Here is a 23,070-nt window from a genome sequence, read left to right on the forward strand (position 1 = left end):
CCAGAAAATTATGTCATGGCTTTAGAAGCTTCTGATAGGCTAAATGACATTATTTGAGTCCATTGGAGGTTTATCTGTGGATGTATTTCAAGGCCTACCTTCAGACCATCACAAGTGTGGTTCATCCTTAGGAGCAATTTCCAAATGTATGAAGTTACCACGTTCATCTGTACAAACAATAGTACGCAAGTATAAACACCATGGGACCACGCAGCCGCCATACCGCTCAGGAAGGAGATGTGTTCTATCTCCTAGAGATGAACGTACTTTGTTGCAAAAAGTGCAAATCAGTCCCAGAACAACAGCAAAGGACCTTGTGAAGATGCTGGAGGAAACAGGTACAAAAGTATCTATATCCACAGTAAAGTGAGTCCTATATCGGCATAACCTGAAAGGCCACTCAGCAAGGAAGAAGCCACTGCTCCAAAATCACCATAAAAAAAGCAAGACTACGGTTTGCCACTGCACATGGGGACAAAGATCGTACATTTTGGAGAAATGTCCTCTGGGCTGATGAAACAAAAATGGAACTGTTTGGCCATAATGACCATCGTCATGTTTGGAGGAAAAAGGGGGAGGCTTGCAAGCCGAAGAACACCATCCCAACCGGGAAGCACGGGGGTGGCAGCATCATGTTGTGGGGGTGCTTTGCTGCAGGAGGGACTGGTGCACTTCACAAAATAGATGGCATCATGAGTTAGGAAAATTATGTTGATATATTGAAGAAACAACTCAAGACATCAGTCAGGAAGTTAAAGCTCGGTTGCAAATGGATCTTCCAAATGGACAATGACCCCAAGCATACTTCCAAAGTTGTGGCAAAATGGCTCAAGGACAACAAAGTCAAGGTGTTGGAGTGGCCATCAAAAAGCCCTGACCTCAATCATATAGAACATTTGTGGGCATAACTGAAAAAGCGTGTGCGAGCAAGGAGGCCTACAAACCTGACTCAGTTACACCAGCTCTGTCAGGAGGAATGGGCCAAAATTCTTATTGTGGGAAGCTTGTGGAAGGCTGCCCGAAACGTTTGACCCAATTTAAACAATGTAAAGGCATTGCTACCAAATACTAATTGAGTGTATGTAAACTTCTGACCCACTGGGAATGTGATGAAAGAAATACAAGCTGAAATAAATATTTCACATTCTCAAAATAAAGTGGTGATCCTAACTGCCCTAACACAGGGAATTTTTACTGGGATTGAATGTCAGGAATTGTGAAAAACTGAGTTTAAATGTATTTCGCTAAGGTGTATGTAAACCTCCGACTTCAACTGCACAAGCCCTTAACCAACAGTGCAGTTGAAGAAGAAGAAAATATTTACCATGTAGACTAAAATAAAAAAAGTAATAAAAAGTAACACAACAAGAATAACAATAACAAGGCTATATACAGGGGGCACCGGTACAGGCTAGTTGAGGTAATCTGTACATGTATGTGGGGACAAAGTGACTATGCATAGGTAACAAACAAACAGCGAGTAGCAGCACTGTACAAAAGGGGGGGTCAACATAAATTGTCCGGCGACAATTTTATGAATTGTTCAGCAGTCTTATGGCTTGGGGGTAGAAGACATTGAGGAGCCTTTTGGTCCTAGACTTGGCGCTCCGGTGCCACTTGCCGTGCGGTAGCAGAGGGAGCAGTCGATAACTTGGGTGACTGGAGTGTCTGACAATTTTATGGGCTTTCCTCTGACACCGCCTAGTATATCGGTCCTGGATGGCAGGAAGCTTGGCCCCAGTGTTGTACTGGGCCGTTTGCACTGCCCTCTGTAGCGCCTTACGGTCAGATTCCAAGCAGTTGCCATACCAGGCGGTGATGTAACCGGTCAGGATGCTCTCGATGGTGCAGCTATAGAACCTTTTGAGGATCTGGGGACTCATGCCAAATCTTTTCAGTCTCCTGAGGGGGAAAAGGTATTGTCGTGCACTCTTCAAGACTGTCTTGGTATGTTTGGACCACGATAGATTGTGGTCCACCAAGGAACTTAAAACTCTCGACCCGCTCCACTACAGCCCCGTTGATGTTAATGGGGGCCTGTTCGGCCAGCCTTTTCCTGTAGTCCACGATCAGCTCCTTAGTTTTGCTCACATTGAGGAAGAGGTTGTTGTCCTGGGTGATGAGCTTCATGGGCACTATGGTGTTGAACGCTGAGCTGTAGTCAATGAACAGCATTCTCACATAGGTGTTCCATTTGTCCAGGTGAGAAAGGGCAGTATGGAGTGCAATTGAGATAGCGTCATCTGTGGATCTGTTGGAGCAGTATGCGAATTGGAGTGGGTCTAATGTGTCCGGGAGGATGCTGTTGATGTGAGCCATGACCAGCCTTTCAAAGCGCTTCATGGCTACCGACGTGAGTGCCACGGGGCAGTAATCATTTAGGCAGGTTACCTTCGCTTCCTTGGGCACAAGGATGATGGTGGTCTGCTTGAAACATGTAGGTATTATTATTATTATTATTATTATTGAGGAGTAATGTCTCTTGATGAGGCTTGACAGATGAACCAATGTTCCATCCACATTCTCATCTGGACAAAATCATTTCGGCAGAGTAAAAACAAGTGTCAGCATGCAATCCACAAGCATGCCTGTAGTTATGTTGACCAGTACAACATACAGTCTCAACGAGTCAGATTGGCTGGTTTGACTGGTTCATGGAAGGGTCAGCAGCCTTGCCGTTATCTAAGTCCATAGCTTCTTCTTAGAGCAGGTCCCTTGAGTGATCGTGGTCGATGGCCTTGTTGTCGACAAGGTGCTTCCTGGTCTGGTGTTCTGCCTAATCACAGCGGTTGACCACGGTCTGGTTTGTAGCCTGGTATATCTTCATCACTCCCTACGATGCCACAAAGCTACCGCTGGAGACAGCTGCTGTGGTTTCCCCAACAGGTGTGGGAAAATCTTATTTCACCCACCTTGTATTACCAGTTTGCCCAAAATCTGAAGAGAGGTGACATTTGTTACCACAAACAATAGCTGGGTCCTTCACATACCTCAGGGTGGGGCAGCCTTGGGTGGGGCAGCCTCAGGGTGATAGGGGGAGGGCCTTACACGTGCATTTCAGCAAAGGGCCCATTAGAGCTGCTGTTGTTGTGGTTACCCAGCGAGGTACTGACTAGAGATGAGGGAGGGAGGGAGGGAGGGAGGGAGGGAGGGAGGGAGGGAGGGAGGGAGGGAGGGAGGGAGGGAGGGAGGGAGGGAGGGAGGGAGGGAGGGAGGGAGGGAGGGAGGGAGGGAGGGAGGGAGGGAGGGAGGGAGGGAGGGAAAATGTTAGGTGAGGAGTATGTATGACAAAGGATATGGAGAGCTTATATAAAGTTAAAACAAAAGATGAGTATTAACTATTTGATGTACGTTTTAAGTACTGAGTGACATTTAGACAAGTCAAAATGTGAAAAACAGTAAGGAACAAAGGATGGAGTAGCTAAGCGGATCAACATCGACGTGGGGCAAGCAGGTCTGTGACACTGTGGCCCAGCCCCTGGGGGTGTCAGTCTTGGTCCCGCCAGGGCCAATTGGGCTGAGACATAACAGTACTGGGAGGGTGACACTCAGACAGAACTGACGGCTCCTTACCTTTGGTCGCACTACAGCGGTCACCCTACGACTCCAGGGGGTCAAACTCAATTCCTGGAGGGCCATGTGTTTGCTGATTTTGGTTGTGTCCTTTCAATGTGTCCAATGAAGAAATGGGGGTAGTTCCTAACTAGTCAATTACCTTAATTTATTAATCAAGTTCAAGGTAGCGAAAACCTGCAGACACTCGGACCTCCCTAAATTTGATACCCCTGTGGTAGAGCTCTCAAGCATCTATTCACTTTTCTAATGGGGGTTTTGGGTGGCTAACAAGTATTAGTATTGTTAGTTTAGAGTGTAGACATGACTGGCCTTATGTGATGCCCTTGTGTGTTGTTGTCCATGTTCTTCTCTCTACACTTGTAGATGAGTATATCCGGACTGTAATGATTGAGCATTTCTGGGGGCTCTCTGAAGTTCTGATTTCTGAGATTATAACTATGCACCCCTGGGAATATTAATATGCTTTTAATTAATTTTGAATGACTAAACATATGTTTGCATTTATGGGCTATTAAAATAGCATGTGTGTTTGGATTTATGGATAGGCCTATATAAAGGCTTGGTTCAATCTTTAGTAGAAAACATGGTATTTGCACATTTACAGTAATGGGATGTTTGAAGGAAATATTGTTGGGCCTTTTGTTAAAGAAACATGTTATTTTCCTGTTGTTAAATTGGAATCTAAAGAATAATAATTACTAACCTTTGAACCTGTATAATCTGACATCTTTCAAAAAGCTTCTCAGGTATTTATTTGTGCCTGTCTGTGCACAGCATATATGCATAGTACCGTACACAGCTGACTCCTGTGAACTTCGGATAAGTGCTCACCTAGGCTGCCATGTTGCTTATCTATTGCCGTAAGTCAGTCTTGACAATAGGTGGCACTGTGACGAACACCTGGTCTGCCCAGGTCTCTGAGCAGGCTGGCCCTCAGCTGCAGCCCCCTGAGATGCTCTTCCTCCCCCTCCTCCAGCGCCTGGGTCACCCTGGGAGGAAGTGAGTGGAGCAGGCCAGAGGCTACAACGCAACGCCATAAAAAAGTTTATTTTAAGTTGAGGAGGCAATGCAATGTTTGTTTTATTGATCAGGTAACAGAAACATATATTTTTTGGGGGGGGGGTTAAGGTAACCATAGGACACAGCAGCAGGCAGCAGACAGTACTCACATTGGGATGGATGGGGCAGAGGGGTGCTTTGTGGATTTTACCCTTGTCTCCTGCTGACTCCCCCAGCAGGCCAAGTCTCTGACACCTGCTCTGGCTATGTTTCTCATGGGGCTCCTGCAACTGCTCTCTGCACAAAGAAACGTTCCTGAGTATACTTTGTGTAAACCTGTGTAAACCTGTAGTCTGCGCCACACATGGACAGAAACATTCCTACTATGTGTATAGTCTATCCAGTAAACCTGCATGCACACATTATGGATGGCACTGAGGTTGGAACTGATGTTGTATGCAGGTGTGGATGGACACTTGTTAACGTGTGGGTGATGTGTGTGTGTGTGTGTCTACCTGGTGCACCTCTCTCTGGCCTTGGTGGCAGCTGTCTCCTGGAAGAGGGAGCTGCTGTGTTTGAGGTACTTGTCGTACTCCTCCCCTCCCTGGCGGGGGAAGATCCTGCAGAAGCCGCCCAGGTGCTGGCCCTCATAGCTCAGGTCTCGCTCCACACTGGAGTTCTGCTGCTGGCTCTGCTCCTTGAGGACATTGGAATGGGCTTGGTAAAATGACATTTTCTCTGTGCTACTTTTTCATTTTATGTTTGGATAATGACATATGACTCAGTGCAGTCTCTATTATGACTCAGAGCAGACTGACTCTATTATGACTCCTTTCCCCCCCATTTTTGCCTAAAATGACATACCCAAATCTAACTGCCTGTAGCTCAGGCCCTGAAGCAAGGATATGCATATTCTTGATACCATTTGAAAGGAAACACTTTGAAGTTTGTGGAAATATGAAATGAATGTAGGAGAATATAACACATTAGATCTGGTAAAAGATAATACAAAGAAAAAAAAAAACATTCATTTTTTAAAATTTTGTACCATCATCTTTGATATGCAAGAGAAAGGCCATAACATATTATGCCAGCCAAGGCGCAATTTTAATTTTGGTCACTAGACGACAGCAGTGTATGTGCAAAGTTTTAGACGGATCCAATGAACTATTGCATTTCTGTTCAAAATATTGTGTCAAGACTGCCCAAATGTGCCTAATTGGTTTATTAATAACTTTTAAAGTTCATAACTATGCACTCTCCTCAAACAATAGCATGGTATTATTTCACTGTAATAGCTACTGTAAAATGGACATTGCAGTTAGATTAACAAGAATTTAAGCTTTCTGCCAATATCAGATACGTCTATGTCCTGGGAAATGTTCTTGTTACTTACAACCTCATGCTAATCGCTTTAGCCTACGTTAGCTCATCCGTCCCGCGGGGGACCCCGAAACGCCAGGGCAGGCAAAGTGCAGGTCCATCACCTTGGTCTCCGGACCCAACAGGGAAAAAAGCTGCGCCCGAGGCGGTGTAGTGCCCAGAAGAAGGTCGATGGCGCAGTCATGGGGCCAATGCGGAGGAAGCGCGGTGGCACGGGCCTTGCTGAAAACCTCCTGGAAGTCCTGGTACTCCGCGTGAACGGGGGAGAGGTCTGGGCCTTTTCCCAAGCCCACAGGAAGACGTCCCGGGGCAGGCAGCGCCGACTTCTAGCAATGCCCATGGCAAAACGGGCTCCAACCCAGGATAGAACCAGTAGCCCAGTCGATCAGGTGATTGTGCCTCTGGAGCCAAGAAAACCCCAAAACCACAGGTGCATGAGGGGATTCGATGGGCAGGAACTGCATAAACTCACTATGATTACCCAACACTCTCGGGTTAATGGTACACGTGGTGTGGTGACTCTGCCAATAGAGCGCCCATCCAATGCTCTGACGTCCATGGGAATGGAGAGGGGTTGTGTGGGGATTTCCTGCTCCGACACCAGGGTAGCATCCAAATGAAGAGGGCTGCAGCTCAAAGATGAGAGAACACTGGGAGAGAAACGCCCAGCAGAATCTGGGATCTCCAGCATAGCGATCCGGAGGAAATATGCGGGGTTCTTGGGAAGCCAGGAGGAGATTGGGGAGAAACGCCGGTGGTAGTGGGGTAATTGACAGTCTGGGGGATTACTATAGTGGTGGGCTGCCTCACAGACAATCCGAGGAATTGTTCCAGCAATGTGTTGAAGGCACGGTCCTGGCGTACCGTCAAGGTCTGGAATCCTTCCATAAGTACTTGAAGTAACTCCTCGTGTCTTCCAATGGTGGCTCCCTGAGAGGAGATGGCGCTGCAGAGCTGGTAAGAGTTTGCTGGGTTAGTCATGGCCAGTTTGTACAATCAGACTCAGGATATGACCCAGATACAGAGACGGGAGGCGGATAGTACAGTTCTCAGATTATTTATTAGAAACACAGGGCAGGCAGAGGGCAGGCACGGGTTCGTGATCAGGTCAGAGTCAGCCAGGTACAGGATGGCAGGCAGGCTCGGAGGCAGAGAACTAGAGAAAAAGGAAGGCGGGAAAGAACGCTGGTAAGACCTGACAAGACAAACTGGCAACAGACAAACAGAGAACACAGGTATAAATACACAGGGGATAATGGGAAGATGGGCGACAACTAGAGGGGGGTGGAGACAAACACAAAGACAGGTGAAACAGATCAGCGTGTGACAAGCAGACTATTATGACCCAGAGCAGCAGACTATTATGATTCAAGAGCAGCAGACTATTGTGATTCAAGAGCAGCAGACTGTATTATGACTCAATTCGGTGATTCCATGCCAGGAAGTCCCCAAAATAATTTTGGTATATCAGATTGTTCTGGCAATTCTCACATAGAAGCATCATTGGGAGGAAGGATGTTTGATATGCGTTTTACATTTGTATCACAAACCATTTTTGAGAAAGGCATGATGGAAGTGGAGATTTTAGGCCCTTTTTAGACCTACACATGCCTCCTGTAAGACCCTATGATCTGTGAATAGCACATGATACAGACAACATATTGGTGTCATTATACTCCTGATAGTGTGCTGTAAAATAAGGGAGTATGTCTGAATTCTGAAATACAATGTTTCACATTAATTTATTAAACATAAAACAATAATACAAATATCTCAAAAAGTACCCTTTTTTAATTTGTTTGGAATAATATACTCTTCAAACACCTCACATTTCCAGCGTGGGTGCTCTGCTACTTTCGAAGATATGACCCATTTTATATATAGAAATGGACATTATAGGTTATTAACTAATCACATTCAGCAAATCACCAGCAGAGGGCGTTCCCTTTGAATCCATTTTCCCATTCACTGTGTTCATAGTGCTCATAAGATGTATCATAACATCAAAAGTAGCAGAACACCCGCTCTTGAAATGTGATGTACTTGTAGAGTACATTGTTTTAAACAATGTCTATAAAAATGAGCAAAATCAAAAAAGGGTACTTTTGAGGTATTCATATTGATTGTTTCAATGTTGAAAAAAAAGTATGTTCTTTTTTTATTTTAATCTAGACATAGTCCATATTTTACAGCACACTATAAGGAGTATAACGACACAAAGATGTTGTTTGTATCATGCACGGTTCACTGATAACAGGATTTTACAAGAGGCAGGTCTAAAACAGGCCTGAAATGGCCACTTTCATCATGATTTTTTAAACAATGGTTTGTGATATGAATGAAAAATATCATAAAGACAAAATGAGAAAAATCCAGAAAATCCAGAAAATCACATTGTAGGATTTTTAATGAATTTATTTGCAAATATGGTGGAAAATAAGTATTTGGTCAATAACAAATGTTTATCTCAATACTTTCTGGATTTTTTCCCCCCTCATTTTGTTTGTCATAGTTGAAGTGTACCTATGATGAAAATTACAGGCCTCTCTCATCTTTTTAAGTGGGAGAACTTGCACAATTGGTGGCTGACTAAATACTTTTTTGCCCCACTGTATGTGCTGTGACTCTATCATGACTCAGTGAAGTGACTACAATGACTGTGCTGTGACTCTATTGTGACTGAAGTTTTGCAGGGTCCTCACCACACCGTGTCTCCTTGGAGCGGATGTGCTGCAGCCAGTCTCTGATCCTGCTCCTCTCTTCCTCAGTGGCTTTGCTTAATCAGCTTAATCAGCACCATCATGTCATACAGCAGCCTGTCCTTCACCTCTCTGTCCAGCCTGGAGTCTGTAGTGAAGCTAGTGGAATGGTTGATCTCCACACACAAATACACAAGTATATCACACTGTACAAATACATGAGCAAGTGAGTGTGTGTGGTCTCACCTCGAACAGCCAGGGCTTGAGGCGGTAGTCGATGAGCACGTCGAAGCCCAGGATCCCGAAGTAGGCCCCGGTGGCGGTGTTGGAGGCGGCGTGGTACGAGAAGCATGTGTGGTAGCTGTGCTGGAGCACTGAGTGGGCTGAGACCAGAGCCTTGATTACCACATCCTCGATGTCAGCCCACACCTTCCACGTATCAGTGCATCGTCTCCAGCAGATGGGTCAACTTCCTGTGGGGAGGGGGGAGAGAGAGAAAGACAGCAAGCGGGACAAAGACCATTCAAACAGACAGGAATGTCGCCACATACAGTATCGGTTGTGCGTCATGTCATAGACCTGTTCCAATGCTGCTGCCTCTTCTTGCGAAAACACTTTCAACTGTCACAATGTTGTCTGTGTGTACAACTGCAGACAACTTCATTTTCACTTTATCCACACTGTTAAGGTTCTTGCAGTTAGTTTTGTTTGGGGGCAAAAATACGCCTGACATATCAAGGCAGTGATGAAATATGAGCGGCAGTATATCAGCCTCCTGAGTCGTGACACATGCTGCAAATAAGATTGGATGCTTGGCCTGCTGACAAGCCTGGCTGTGGCTCTTGCATACTGATACGAGTATGGTACGGGGGACCTGGGCCAGAGATGGCCATAAGTCTTAGAGTGGGACATGACTGACAGCTCTGAGTCATTGCTTTTAGACTGACATTAATTGTTCTAGATGCTTCATTCCGACACCGGTCGCATTTGCATGGTCTGTTTTGTGACCGACAGGGTTTTCTCAAGTGGATTGAGCCATTATCCTAATGAGAGGGAAACATGTAGAATTTATACCTAAAAGAATAGACATTGTGCTTGCCTTTCACTCCTGGAACCAAGCACGAGTAAATACCCACGCTACAGGAACACCTTGGTGAAATACCATAGCTGGATAGTCAAATACAGCATCAAAGTGAAAGCCCAGGAAGACTCGTGTCAATAGATCACCTTTTGCTAACAGCGTTCTCGTCCCAGACAAAGTTCTCACTGTGTTTGTTAATGGTGTAGTTGGTCAGATGCATGAAAGAGGACAGTGAGTGAGATAGAGACTGCCGAAGAGGAACTAGAGAACAGGAGTACATTCACAGTGTTTCAATGTTTGGCATTGTTGCTAAGTCTTTTATGACAAGAGCTAGTAAAACGGTAGCTTGAGTCATCAATGGGGCCATATCACTGGTAAACAAATACGGTTTGAGAGGAGCAAGATTGAACACACCCACTGTAGGTCTGAGTTCAAGGACAGATGTCTATCTTATCTAAGTCCGTCTGCCTGCGTGTCTGTGTTTGATTGTGTTCCTGTCGGTCTCAATCCCCTTGAACGCGTTTACAACATACTGATGATGTACAACATATCAATACCGACAGAAAACAAATGTTAGCATTTCTATCCTACATTGTACTAAACATTACATTGTACTATACATTAATTTTATTTCTGCACCGTCTCTATGCACATTCACACACTCCAACACACACACACGTAACATGCACACACATTTAGACTGACACATTTACACACACTCACATACAGTACAATCATCATATGCTGCTACACTGTTTATCATATACATATACATATCCTGAGGTCTAGTCACCTTACCCCTTACACATATCTCCCTCTCCCTCTAGCACATTGTAAATCTGGTATTGGAACTGACCCTGTATATAGATAAATTACTTCTTGTACTCTTATTTTAATTTCTTGTGTGTTTTTGTTTTACCTTATGTTATTTGTCGCACTACATTAATATTGAATACTGCATTGTTGGGTTTAGCGCTTGCCAGAAAGGCAATTCACTGTACTTGTGCACGTGGCATAAAAAACTTTAAACTTTAAATACGATCCCTAACAAAACTACACAGTATGAACATGAAAGACCAATGACATTGAAATAAGTGTTAAATCATAGTTTTGTTGTCTTCACTATTATTCTACAATATAGAAAATAGTACAAATAAAGAAAAACCCTTGAATGAGTAGGTGATCAAACTTTTGACTGGTACTGTACATCTTGTGCTTCTTGGCCCTGGTGTAGGCCTGGAAGTCGCTGTAAATGTGGAGCGGGAGTGGGAGGGACACAACAAAGACATTTAAATACAAGAGGCAGTTTTATAAAAGGCTTCAGTTGCCAAAAAAAGAAGCACAGATGTTTAGATCCTTTTCCAACACAGCTGCATATTCTTCTTCACATCTTCTTGTAAATGCAGTACAATAAAATAAAATAAAGTTCATCCTGCTCCTATTGTACTTTCATAAATGATTTAAAATCAGGGGTCCCAACCATTTCCCCCAGGGCCCCCTTTTTCACATTTAAAAATGTCATATAAAAACGTGGTATATTTAGATAGTGTATATTAAATAAAACACCAGCTTGTATTTGTTTAATTTGAAGGACCAAGGAAAATGTTTGTTTTGAAGCTTATTTCCTGCAATTCTATGTAGTTTAACAAGACTCATTACATATTTTGGTAGGCTAGTTAATGCTAAAACATAATAATTGTAATAATAATAATAATAATCACACAAATAATAATAATAATAAGGAAAATAAAGTCTCGACCCGATTTCCCTAAATGTTTTTCTGCTACCAAATATGTTTTATTAGGATAATTTATATGAGCCCTCAATTTAATTATACTAATTATCTTTTACAGAAAGTGATTCGATCAATTGATAGTGACACAGTCACACATTGTATAAGATCACTTCCCAAATTTCTTTGACTTTAGAAGGTCAGCTTCTGTAGGTCATAGAAATACACCAAAGATATTCCCATGGGCATCTGAGCAGTGTCTTCCTCTGGCATTTTACAGCTTGTTTCTAGGCTAAATCAATGCAGATTTTTGCGTTACTTTAGATCAGTATAAACAATATATTTGTTTTAATCAAATAAGGTCCCCTAGGTTGGGAAACCTTGATTTAGATAACAAATAGACAGCATTATCAAATTCCAAAGTACACCGCAGGGTACAGGGCCAATAGTGTCCGTCTCCCCTCGGTCCTCTAAGAAAGAGTTTGGGATTTCCATTCACAGACATCATGCAATCAAAGGATAAGGGTGTATTATCTAATGTAAAAGGTGTATCAATCTAGCCTGGTTAAACCAGATTGAATGGTGAGCAGGTCATACAATTAACACCCGCCGCCTGCCAAATACAGGTATTTTGGCATTGTCGAGTAAGATGTTTATTTCACCAGCCACGCTGGGGGTTGGTCAGGGCTCCACAAAGCAAGCATTTGATTTATGAATAAAAATAGTCAAGTATGATCACATTTATAGTCAAATAAATACTGCAGCAGCTGTTTTGAAAGCATTGGCGCCGTTTTGTTTCATAGCTGGTAAATTAATCGCACAAAGTCAAAGAAATTCTATATAGCCTACTCCACCTCTCGCTGCCACAGCGAGACTTTGTCCTTGTGTTTCCTGGCTAATTTACATTGTTTTGTTCACAAGCTAGGTTGTTTTTCTATGTTTCAGTTTCAACTGCTAGGGAAGAGAAGACCACTTTCACTAATCTCCACTAATCAGATTTAGGCTGCATTCCAAACACTTAAAAGAAACCCCCTCTCCCCTCAGCCCTCAAATTAAGTGGACACTTCTGATGACGTATCATGACATCTGACGAGTTTACACTTGCAGGGCAAGGGAGGAAGGAATTCATTTTACAGTCAATTGCTACAGTTAATTATGGATTGCTTGTCTACTTATATTAACTATATAATTATTAATACATGCCTACTGTATGATAGCTAGCAAATTAATTAACTGCCTAGCTGGAACTTCGGAAGGAAAATGTTTTATTTATACCATTTCCAAAAGCTAACCAAACAAAAACATCATTACTTTTACAAAACTTGTTTGATCTGTCATGTGCATTAATAACACAATTTCTAACTTATTTACATTTGTTTTTACTCACACTTGTATGTTATCTTCTCCATATTGACATTGAGGTATTAAGTTGTGGCGGACTTATCGTAGCGGATGTACAATCATTGCAAATTGAATTATGGGGCGTTTTAGGCTCCGAAGTGAACATAATTGTACACTCGCAAACTGGATCAAAAATGAGGGCTGAGGGGCTTACGTAGCGAAATTCCCTTGTATGGCTAATCGTTTGGACCGACGACAAAGATGGCCGCGGGGATTCCCCCAAGGGCATAAAGTGAGGGTAAATGGAGGAGGGTGTGTCTTTTATGAGTTTGAAATGCAGCCTTAATCTCACAGGCACAAACATGACTTGAGTCTCGCTACCACAGTGACTTCCCGGTCTTAAAGTGGCCGGTTAACTTTTTTTCTCCCCATCTGTGATATTTTGGTTAACAGAAAAAAATATATTATTCAATATACCACATTAGTTACTTCTTACGAGTAATACATTAGAGTGTTTTAGAAACATTACAGAGCATGCTATTCCATTTTTTTGTGTTTTGTTGGTGTAATTTTAGCTGCAAGAAAATATTTTGTCTGCAAAGAAAATCTGAGTGGCTAGATTTTTTAACCTACAGTGGCTAGGGGGGGACAAAAAAGTAAATGTTATGCCCTGATAGTGAGCGCAGCATTCAGTTTGGTTTAACCAGGTTAGTGCCAATTGACTAATGGAAGCATCACCAGGTGCGGGGGAAGATGTTGTACTCCTTGGGGAACCTCTTCAGCATGCAGTAAATGTTGCGAGCCAGTATGTTCTTCCTGCACAGCTCCATCATGCCAGGGAAGTGGTTGATCTTCTGTCAGGCCCACATTCAAAAATACTATAGTTTAAATACTGTATTATCACTATAGTGGGAAAACCATAGTGTTTATGCAGACTGTAGTATACACTAGTGTTTTTGTTTTATTATATTTAACATAGAACATGGTTGCATTTCTATAACCTGTAGGTAGATAGGATTGGGGTCTGAACAGATAGTTCAGAGCTTCTGCTCTTTTCTATAACCAGTAGGGACCACAATAAATGGTCTATACTTGGCATGTAGGTTTCTCACTTGTGGGTGGCACAAATTGGGATATGGTGGAGGGGAGTGGGCAGGGTATATGCTAATTAAATACTGTACTATTACTATAGTTAAACTCTAGTGTTTTTGCGGACTGTAGTGTTTGAGGACATAACTTGTCACGGATCCTTCTGGAACTTTCATTACGCACACCTGACACCTATTCCCACTGATTGTATTTGTAAATGTGTCCTTTTGTTCACCATGGTGCTGTCGATTACTGTTACAATGTCCGAAGATCACCATGCTCAATGCCATGCGTCGGCTGGAGTGGTGTAAAGCTCACCGCCATTGGACACTGGAGCAGTGGAAACACGTTCTCTGGAGTGCTGAATCACGCTTCACCATTTGGCAGTCTGACGGACAAATCTGGGTTTGGCGGATGCCAGGAGAACGCTACCTGCCCGAATGCATATTGCCAACTGTAAAGTTTGGTGGGGGAGGAAGAATAGTCTGGGGCTGTTTTTTATTGTTCGGGCTTGGCCCCTCAGTTCCAGTGTAGGAATATCTTAATGCGACACCATACAATGACATTCTAGACGATTCTGTGCTTCCAATGGGGAAGGCCATTTCCTGTTTCAGCATGACAATGGCCCCGTGCACAAAGCGAGGTCCATACAGAAATGGTTTGTCGAGATCGGTGTGGAAGAACTTGACTGGCCTGCACAGAGCCCTGACCTCAACCCCATCGAATACCTTTGGGATGAACTGGAAAGCCGACTGCGAGCCAGGCCTAATCGACCAACATCAGTGTCTGACCTCACTAATGCTCTTGCGGCTGAACAGAAGCAAGTCCCTGTAGCAATGTTCCAACATCTAGTGGAAAGCCTTCCCAGAAGAGTAGAGGCTGTCATAGCAGCAAAGGGGGGACAAAATCCATATTAATGCCCATGATTTTGGAATGCGATGTTCGACATACTTTATATCATGTAGTGTATATTAGTGTTTTATTTTCCATGAATATATATTTTTTTAAATGTAACACAACAAAATGTGGAAAAAGTCAAGGGGTGTGAATACTTTCTGAAGGTACTTTACATCATATTATCAGTATGTGTTCATATTATGGTACTGTATCAACTTACTGGTCTTGATACCATTGACAGACTGTAGACAATACCAAATTAGCAACATCATATTTTCTTGGCGTTCAGAATATTTTCGCATGAAGATACTGAACATGCATTTAATAATTTCTGGAAATAATAATCTACATCTGACACTCAACTAGAGAACGGATCTAAGGATCTTTATTTGCCATTGGTAGGAAGTGAAGGAAATGTGTGGTTTGGTTCATTGGTTGAGTATCACAAGGGTTACTTTGGTGTTGTGTTGAATTGTGTGCGGTAGTGTAGTACTGGGTTTGTGAATAACATAATCAAAAGGTTGTGGTAATGGATAGGACTTGTGTAGTTGTGTGGGTTTTGTGATTGTGTAGATCTGTGGCTGTGTACTTGACTACACAATTGTATTTAGTTCTGTGGTTGCAGATCGGATATGGTCGCAATGCCTACTGCTTAGTTCTGTGGTTGTGTACATGGTTGCTCATGTTCTCCCTCTCTGTGTGGGTGTGTTTGTATGTGAGTGCATGTTGTGCATTTTACACACTTATAGTATGTTGTTTGAACCCAGAGACACAGAGTGTGGGAAATCCCTATGCGAAGGGAAAGGAGGCACAGCACAGCTGCCTTCTCATCACATGCCCCGAATGTAGAGCAGTCTGAACGCCGTCTGGCTCTGCCAACAAAGCATGCCACAATTTTATGGGCTTGTATATACGTGCGGTTTGCCCATGATCCTAAAGCCGGTCTCTTAGCGTCTCTTCCCCAGCCCAGATAGTCCTTTCCCTTCTCTCTCTCTCTCCCTTCCACAGAAAGTCATACAGCCCTTACTAAACACACCATGACCTAATTTTGGAGGCTGAGCTTCTCTTCAACTCAAAGATATTGCTTTGGACATTTACACTACCGTTCAAAAGTTTGGGGTCACTTAGAATTCTTCTTGTTTTTGAAAGAAAAGCACACTTTTTGTCCATTAAAATAACATCAAATTGATCAGAAATACTGTGTTCCAATGGCACGTTGTGTTAGCTAATCCAAGTTTATCATTTTAAAAGGCTAATTGATCATTAGAAAACCCTTTTGCAATTATGTTAGCACAGCTGAAAACTGTTGTGCTAATTAAAGAATAAATAAAACTGTCCTTCTTTAGACAAGTTGAGTATCTGGAGCATCAGCATTTGTTGGTTCAATTACAGACTCAAAATGGCTAGAAACAATTAACTTTCTTCTGAAACTTGTCAGGCTATTCTTGTTCTGAGAAATGAAGGCTATCCCATGCGAGAAATTGCCAAGAAACTGAAGATCTCGTACAATGCTGTGTACTACTCCCTTCACAGAACAGTGCAAACTGTCTCAAACCAGAATAGAAAGAGGAGTGGGAAGCCCGGGGTGCACAACTGAGCTAGAGGATAAGTACATTTGAGTGTCTAGTCTGAGAAACAGCTGCTTCACAAGTCCTCAACTGGCAGCTTCATTAAATAGTACCTTCAAAACACCCGTCTCAATGTCAACAGTGAAGAGGCGACTCCGGGATGCTGGCCTTCAGCTGTTTCCAGCTACAATAGTAATTTACAACATTAACAATGTCTACACTGTATTTCTGATCAATATGATATTTTAATGGACAAAAAATGTGCTTTTCTTTCAAAAACAAGGACATTTCTAAGTGACCCCAAACTTTTGAACGGTAGTGTAAGTTAGCCAACTATTCATATTGGCCTATGCCGAGACCGTCTTGGAAGAGTCTGTAAATACTTGATGTGTCGGGATAATTCCTTTACTTTCAACGTGACAAGACAGAACCATTGGGTCTTTCCAATATCTAACTGTGCGTATCATTGAAACTGTACGATGGGTCAAATAGTCAGAGGGATATATCTGTCATCACACTGGTGTACCAACATTTGACTGTGACAGTACTAAACAAATTTGACACTTAATTCCACTGCCGATCAGGATAACAATATTACACTAGATCAGCATTTGATAAATATCGCAATACAGAATATGAAAAAAAAAACAGCTTGTCAATCACTTTTGCTTCATACTAAAAACCTGATGCTCAAGGCCACGAGTGTTGAGAGCACAATAGGTCTAGGTTAATAAGCTCAATTGATGATATTTTAATGACGCTTGATCAATGGCACTACATCATGGAGACAATGGCATTGATTGATCAGCTCTATAGGGATTAAGCACGATCCATTATCATTAGTCATTACTGTATTCAGTCATTCAGTGTGTACATCTCTTTGCTAATCATCAGGTTTGATCGTTAGGAGGACGGGAGGGAGGTACTCACCGCTCTCGAACTTGCAGTTGGTCAGGTTGATCCACAGTCACCTGAAAGAGAAGAAACAGACAGACAGAGGGACAGATAGGTGCATTCTGACTAAACACTGACCATCCCTGACTAAACACAGACCATCCCTGACTAGACACTGACCATCCCTGACTAGACACTGACCATCCCTGACTAGACACTGACCATCCCTGACTAAATACTGACCATCCATTACTAAACAGCGCCCGGCTAGCACCAAGTTTAACTGCATTTCCATTCACGATATTGAAATATTTTCTCCCAACATCCAGATTTGAGTGGGATGTACTGCACTGACTATAAATCCTTGTAATAACAATGTATGGTTCCATCAACATATGGTTTCATTGGGACGGCTTTCTAAATTGATTGTATATTGTGCTTCAAGTCAAACACATTGCTACCCAAGCTTTTACAAGAAGATCCAGCTATACTGAGCTGCTCCCGGGAAGCTCTGTGTCAGCAGCATGTCATTTCTGTAAAGGCTTGAGTTCCCCAGTGCCTACTAACAGGAAACACAGTGCACCAAAGGCCCCTCCATCCAATTCTCCCCCTCTCCCTTCCCCTGGTTACAGAGCCAAGATCCTAGACATACACATCATTGGCCAATACAGGAGTCTGATTCATACTAGTGTTACTACCACCACCTACTGGCTACTGGTCTACGGAGCACGATGCTCGCCCACACTGCCAAAGCTCACACCTCATAGTAAGAAGTGCTAGAGGCTGCTAAACCGCAAAGCCACAATCATGTTATCAGCATCCCCAAATGTCAACCTCGTATTTGTATATACATAAACAAAAACATAAATAAACAAACAAATACATAAATGACAATGAAAATAAATAAATAAAATGGACAGAACCAACCACTCTCTTTTAATAAGAGTCTAAATTAAATTGTCAGGTGTATCGCATTGTGACTGGTCCTCATAAAAATCATGCACCCTGACAATAATTAAGAGGAGGGCAATTTGACTTTCCGCCGTTGGAAAAGACAGACTCTTAAAAGGTACCGGTCTTGTAAACAGCATCTGAGAGCTCATTTTAAGGACCTGTATAGTTCACATGGCGCTTATTACTAGTTTCTGAACTGTTAAGCCTTCTCCTCTCCCAGTAAAATAAAATAAAAAGGGGTGTGCCAAACTGTGCAGTAAAGAAATCCGCCATTAACTGTCCTTCACGGGGACTACACAAGGAATCCGGACTTAACTCTGCTCTCTCGGGCCTTCATCGGCTCCTGAATGTCATACAGTATGCAAGATATTTTAACAAGGAGATCAACTGGGTGGTGTGCTATGGTGGGTACAATGTTGACAACCAGGGTAAAAAAACACATTGCCTGCTTATACATGACATTATTTTAACTTACCAACACAATTTGTCATTATTATCAGTATCATCAATGTATATAGAAATACTAAACGTTTATAACAGTATTTGGTATGCAATAATAGCATAAACCAATACATGGGATGGTCATTGATTTCTGGTCGTTGCTTTTAGGATCCCAGCTCACTCTGGGGTCTCTCTATTTGGCACCACCACCAGACACCCCTACTCACTCACCCGTACCACCCGGCAGCACCCAATCCTATTTGGATCTCTGACCCTCAATGTCGGGCAGCAGACATAAAAAATAACCCCTTGTTTGTGGGATTGTGGCCCCATAGCCGCAGCTTTCGTCGCCTGTGCGATTTGTAGGTTGTGCCGAGGGACCTTGGGGGGCCTCTGGAGGGGAAAGAGGGGGACGAGGGGCCTGGTTTTATGGACAGGTACTGTAACCGGAGAGCTGTGCTCCTGGCTGCTGCAGCATCGCCCACTGTCTTTACAGACAGGCAGCTGCTCGTAACACGCCCGACGCTGCCTCCAGGCCCCACCCCCCTGTGCCACATCCCTCCCTGCCAACCCCTTAATACATTCCTCCCAGCATCCCCTCAGACGAGGCTCAGGCTGCCCCTTGGGATCCAAATGGGCTGCCAGCACTGCCACATTTATGACATAAGTAGTGTGTGTGTGTGTGTGTGTGTGTGTGTGTGTGTGTGTGTGTGTGTGTGTGTGTGTGTGTGTGTGTGTGTGTGTGTGTGTGTGTGTGTGTGTGTGTGTGTACATGCGTGTGTGACCACATGCGTACAATCACAATTGGATTAGGAAGAAAATGAAGCCTTGAGGTACCGCTTCTTCCTGAGGAGTGCCACTAGTGGAGAGACACTTTTTTGGTTACTACATGATTCCATGTGTTATTTCATAGTTTTGATGTCTTCACTATTATTCTACAATGTAAAAAATAGTAAAAATAAAGAAAAACCCTGGTATGAGTAGGTGTGTCCAAACTTTTGACTGGTACTGCATTTTAACAGTACCAGTCAAAAGTTTGAATCAAAGTTCGGCATTCATTCAAAAATTCAGCATTCGTTCCAAAATATTTACATTCAAGACCAATATAAAATATTAGTTGGACCCCATTTGAGAAAGTAGGAAATTGCATGTGCTTTGAATTAAAAGCATTGCGGGTGTTCTGGGAATGAATCATTACCACAAACTACCAAAATAAACACTGAACAACCACATCTCTGCTACCAGTTTTAACTGCTGTGTCAATGTCAACTGGCTCCAGACACAGAGTCCACTTCTGGGCAACATATCAGCAGAGCAATAGTGAACACATTCACCTCCAGGAGTAGAATAGTAGAGATGATGTATTCTACTAACCAACACCCCATTGAATGTAAACAGTGAGGAGTACCCACATGGCTAACCACAGGGACACCTGAGGTAAGTAGGGCAGACATTAAATAGCTCAGATTATGAAGGTAGGCTCATCAAAGCACTGAGGTTAACCAAAAGGGTTACTATAAAAGTCTTGGGTAGGTAACTGGCCACCATGCAGATGGATGGGAGCTGAGACACTATGGGTAGGCTGGGAAACACACAACCTGGCTGGCAACCATAGCAACATAACCACCTGAGATGTCTGGTCCTTATTCCTCTGGTTCGATGGATGGTCTGTTTGAACTCAGGTAAGGTAACAACAGCCCTCAGACTAAAAGCATAAACTGAGATGTGGAAAAATGTGTGTGTGTAACTGATAGCCTACCTAGCAATCCTTACAGCACTGCGCAAATATGACCACTGGTCACGTACCACACTTCCGCTTTCACCGTGGAACTGCTATGGGGCAAAACAGAATTATAACGCAGCTGTACTTTACATGCGTCAGGTGTACGCCTACTCTGTCCCAAAAAGACAGAACGATTCTGTCAGATTGTCAGAACCATAGCCTACTCATATCAGTAAGCTACTCTACAACCATAAAATGCATGACATAGTTAGCTCATCTTTGAAATTACGTCTAAGTCACAGACAAACTGTCATGTGGGAAATGGAGGGAAACGTGAGGGCACAACTCTGTAGCTAGCCTACAGTAGACAGTAGTTAGCATACATAACACCGTTTCTCATTTCTCAAGGTGCACATCAAACTGTGCCACTGTGGACCAACTTCAACTTAAGCCCATTCTAGCTAGTCATTATTGCCTGTCTGTCGTTAGCATTTAATATGAAATATATTCTTACTTAAATCATGTCTGGCCCGAATTCTTCTTCTTCACAGGTCTGCTGGGATAACCCTCGAGACCGAAGGAACGTCGTCATTTGATTGGCTTATAAGCTTTATGACCCGATAGGCTTTTTGATCAAGGCGCCAAATAGCTTCTTTTTTTACACGGGCTGTCAACCAGAAACCCTAACCTCTATATTCTCTATGAGTCTACCTATTCAACTGGTCAAGTTTACTTCCTGAATTGACTGCCTTCAATTTGACACCAGCCCTGGTTGACCAGACTGAAGACCATGATTAACCTAAAAAATCAAGATAAACAGTATCATTCAGTCCACCGTGCACATTATGCTCCCTGGATCAGTCTCACCTTTTCCTTCCTAAGACCTAGTAAGCCTACTTACTGTATATGGATGTGCTTGTGACATTTGATCTCAGAATGGGGACGGATGGGCGCTCTCCTGCTATATCCCCATAAAGCACGGTAGTTTGGTAGTTTAGACATAATCTTGGTTCACCCAGAATGTTTGGAGAGATACATTTGGACACAACAGCTAGCAGAGAGTGGACTTTTTCATGGTAGGCCATCATTGTAAATAAGAATTTGTTCTTAACTGACTTGCCTAGTTAAATTAAGGTCAAATAAAATGTATTAAATAAATGTTCAGTATCATAGTAACATATTAACACCCCATGGGAGCAGGTGGTGTGAGTGTAGCCTACACCAGCTGTTTCTTCTGTGAGTTGGCCATGGCCCCAGTTGGAACCATTGGGAGGTGGGTGGTGGCTGCTCAATGGGTGGGCCTGCTATGGATGGACTGCTTTGCGTCAGTGCTGTTTCAGCCACACATATGCTCTTTGAGTGACTGACTGCTTGGCTGGGTTTACAGTACACCCATTGTCTGAACTATGGGGATGGCTTCTTTATCAGCCTACATGACATAGCCACTACAGTCTACTTCCTTCCCCCATCAGTACTCTCCTCTGACTGACCCTGTCAGATATCTAGCTGTTGGGCGGCCATTTTCCTTCTTCGCCCCGAACAGGGCCTATAAATCAGGTGGTCCCCCCCCCAACCTTTTACGCATTCAATTAATCCAAATGATTTCTACAGGAAATCTGATGGACCAATCAATTCACCTGCACATTTCAATACCCCTGCAGATCCGTCGAGTGCCTCTGTGGCCGTAACTGCACGGCTCCATCGCTCTTGTAAAAACATTATTAATTGCCACATGAGCTGGGCCATCCATCTTTCTCCGTCCGTCCGCCCGTGCAGGCAGCACAGAAAGGCTGAATGTGTAATAATGTGCTCCGGCGACAGGCCACGCCTACTACTACGTCCCTTTAATCCTATTAAAACAGCTAGCAGCAATAGGGTCGCTACTCTCCTCTCTCTCGGCATGCAGGGCCCAGTGTGATGCTACTGACACTGGGAGACAATGGTGTGGTCAGGAGGTGGGGGAATTTCAAAAGACTCATCCGTCTCCAGACTCTGCACCTATCGATCGCTCTGATGGTGGTCATTATTACCGTGTTATTGTTGGAAAGAATGCTGAGGAGGTGTGCAGTGTGTGTTCGTGTGTGTGTGTGTGTGTGTGTGTGTGTGTGTGTGTGTGTGTGTGTGTGTGTGTGTGTGTGTGGAGGGTGGCTTTGGTTGTAGCTACGGTAACCTACCCCCCCCCCCCCCCCCCCCCACGCCTCACAGTAACGCGTGTGCCTGCCATTGTCTACTAGAAGCTCCCCTCCCTTCCCTCTGCTGAATAAATGTAGTAACAAATTGCTCCAGTTGTTTTGTGGTAGTTCAGTGCTTGTCTTTGGACAGTTGTGTACTGTGTATTTTGTGAACATTATAACTTAATGACTGTCTTTGTCAGAGGCAGCTGTAGCACCACCTTTCTTCCGTTTTACTTGTCTAAAGCCACGCCACCAGCAGATGGTCAGTGGGGAAGAGAGAACCCTGGACCCCTACTCTCCCCCTCATCCACCCACCAACCTCCACGTATCCCACCTCTCAAAGCTGGTCAGTGTCCACCCCATCGTCCATCAAGGTCTGAAATCCCACTCACTATAAACCCATTACATGAAAACGCATGAAATCATGGAAAAATCTGAAAGTCTATATTTTGAAGTTGTGACACTTTGTGACAGTGTTAAAAAACTAGATCTAAAATCTATAGATCTACAAACTTCCCT

At 43.4% G+C, this 23,070-nt stretch overlaps 1 long non-coding RNA gene across 3 annotated transcripts; it reads right to left on the reverse strand.

Moving 5' to 3' along the window:
• Window positions 1–8,666: 8,666 nt before the first annotated feature.
• On the reverse strand, window positions 8,667–20,961 carry LOC109897584 (uncharacterized). Of its 3 annotated transcripts, none has more exons than XR_004211266.1 (4): window positions 20,892–20,961; window positions 17,296–17,336; window positions 8,904–9,130; window positions 8,667–8,816 (listed from the first exon to the last, which is right to left on the reverse strand). It is a non-coding gene; the product is annotated as an uncharacterized LOC109897584 (long non-coding RNA). The 3 variants fall into 3 exon arrangements; XR_002256228.2 differs by having other exon boundaries at window positions 8,667–8,833; XR_004211267.1 differs by lacking the exon at window positions 20,892–20,961 and adding an exon at window positions 20,414–20,796 and having other exon boundaries at window positions 8,667–8,833.
• Between the last annotated feature and the right edge of the window lie 2,109 nt (window positions 20,962–23,070).

Source organism: Oncorhynchus kisutch, linkage group LG10 (assembly GCF_002021735.2).
Source record: "Oncorhynchus kisutch isolate 150728-3 linkage group LG10, Okis_V2, whole genome shotgun sequence".
NCBI classification, from domain to species: Eukaryota; Metazoa; Chordata; class Actinopteri; order Salmoniformes; family Salmonidae; genus Oncorhynchus; species Oncorhynchus kisutch.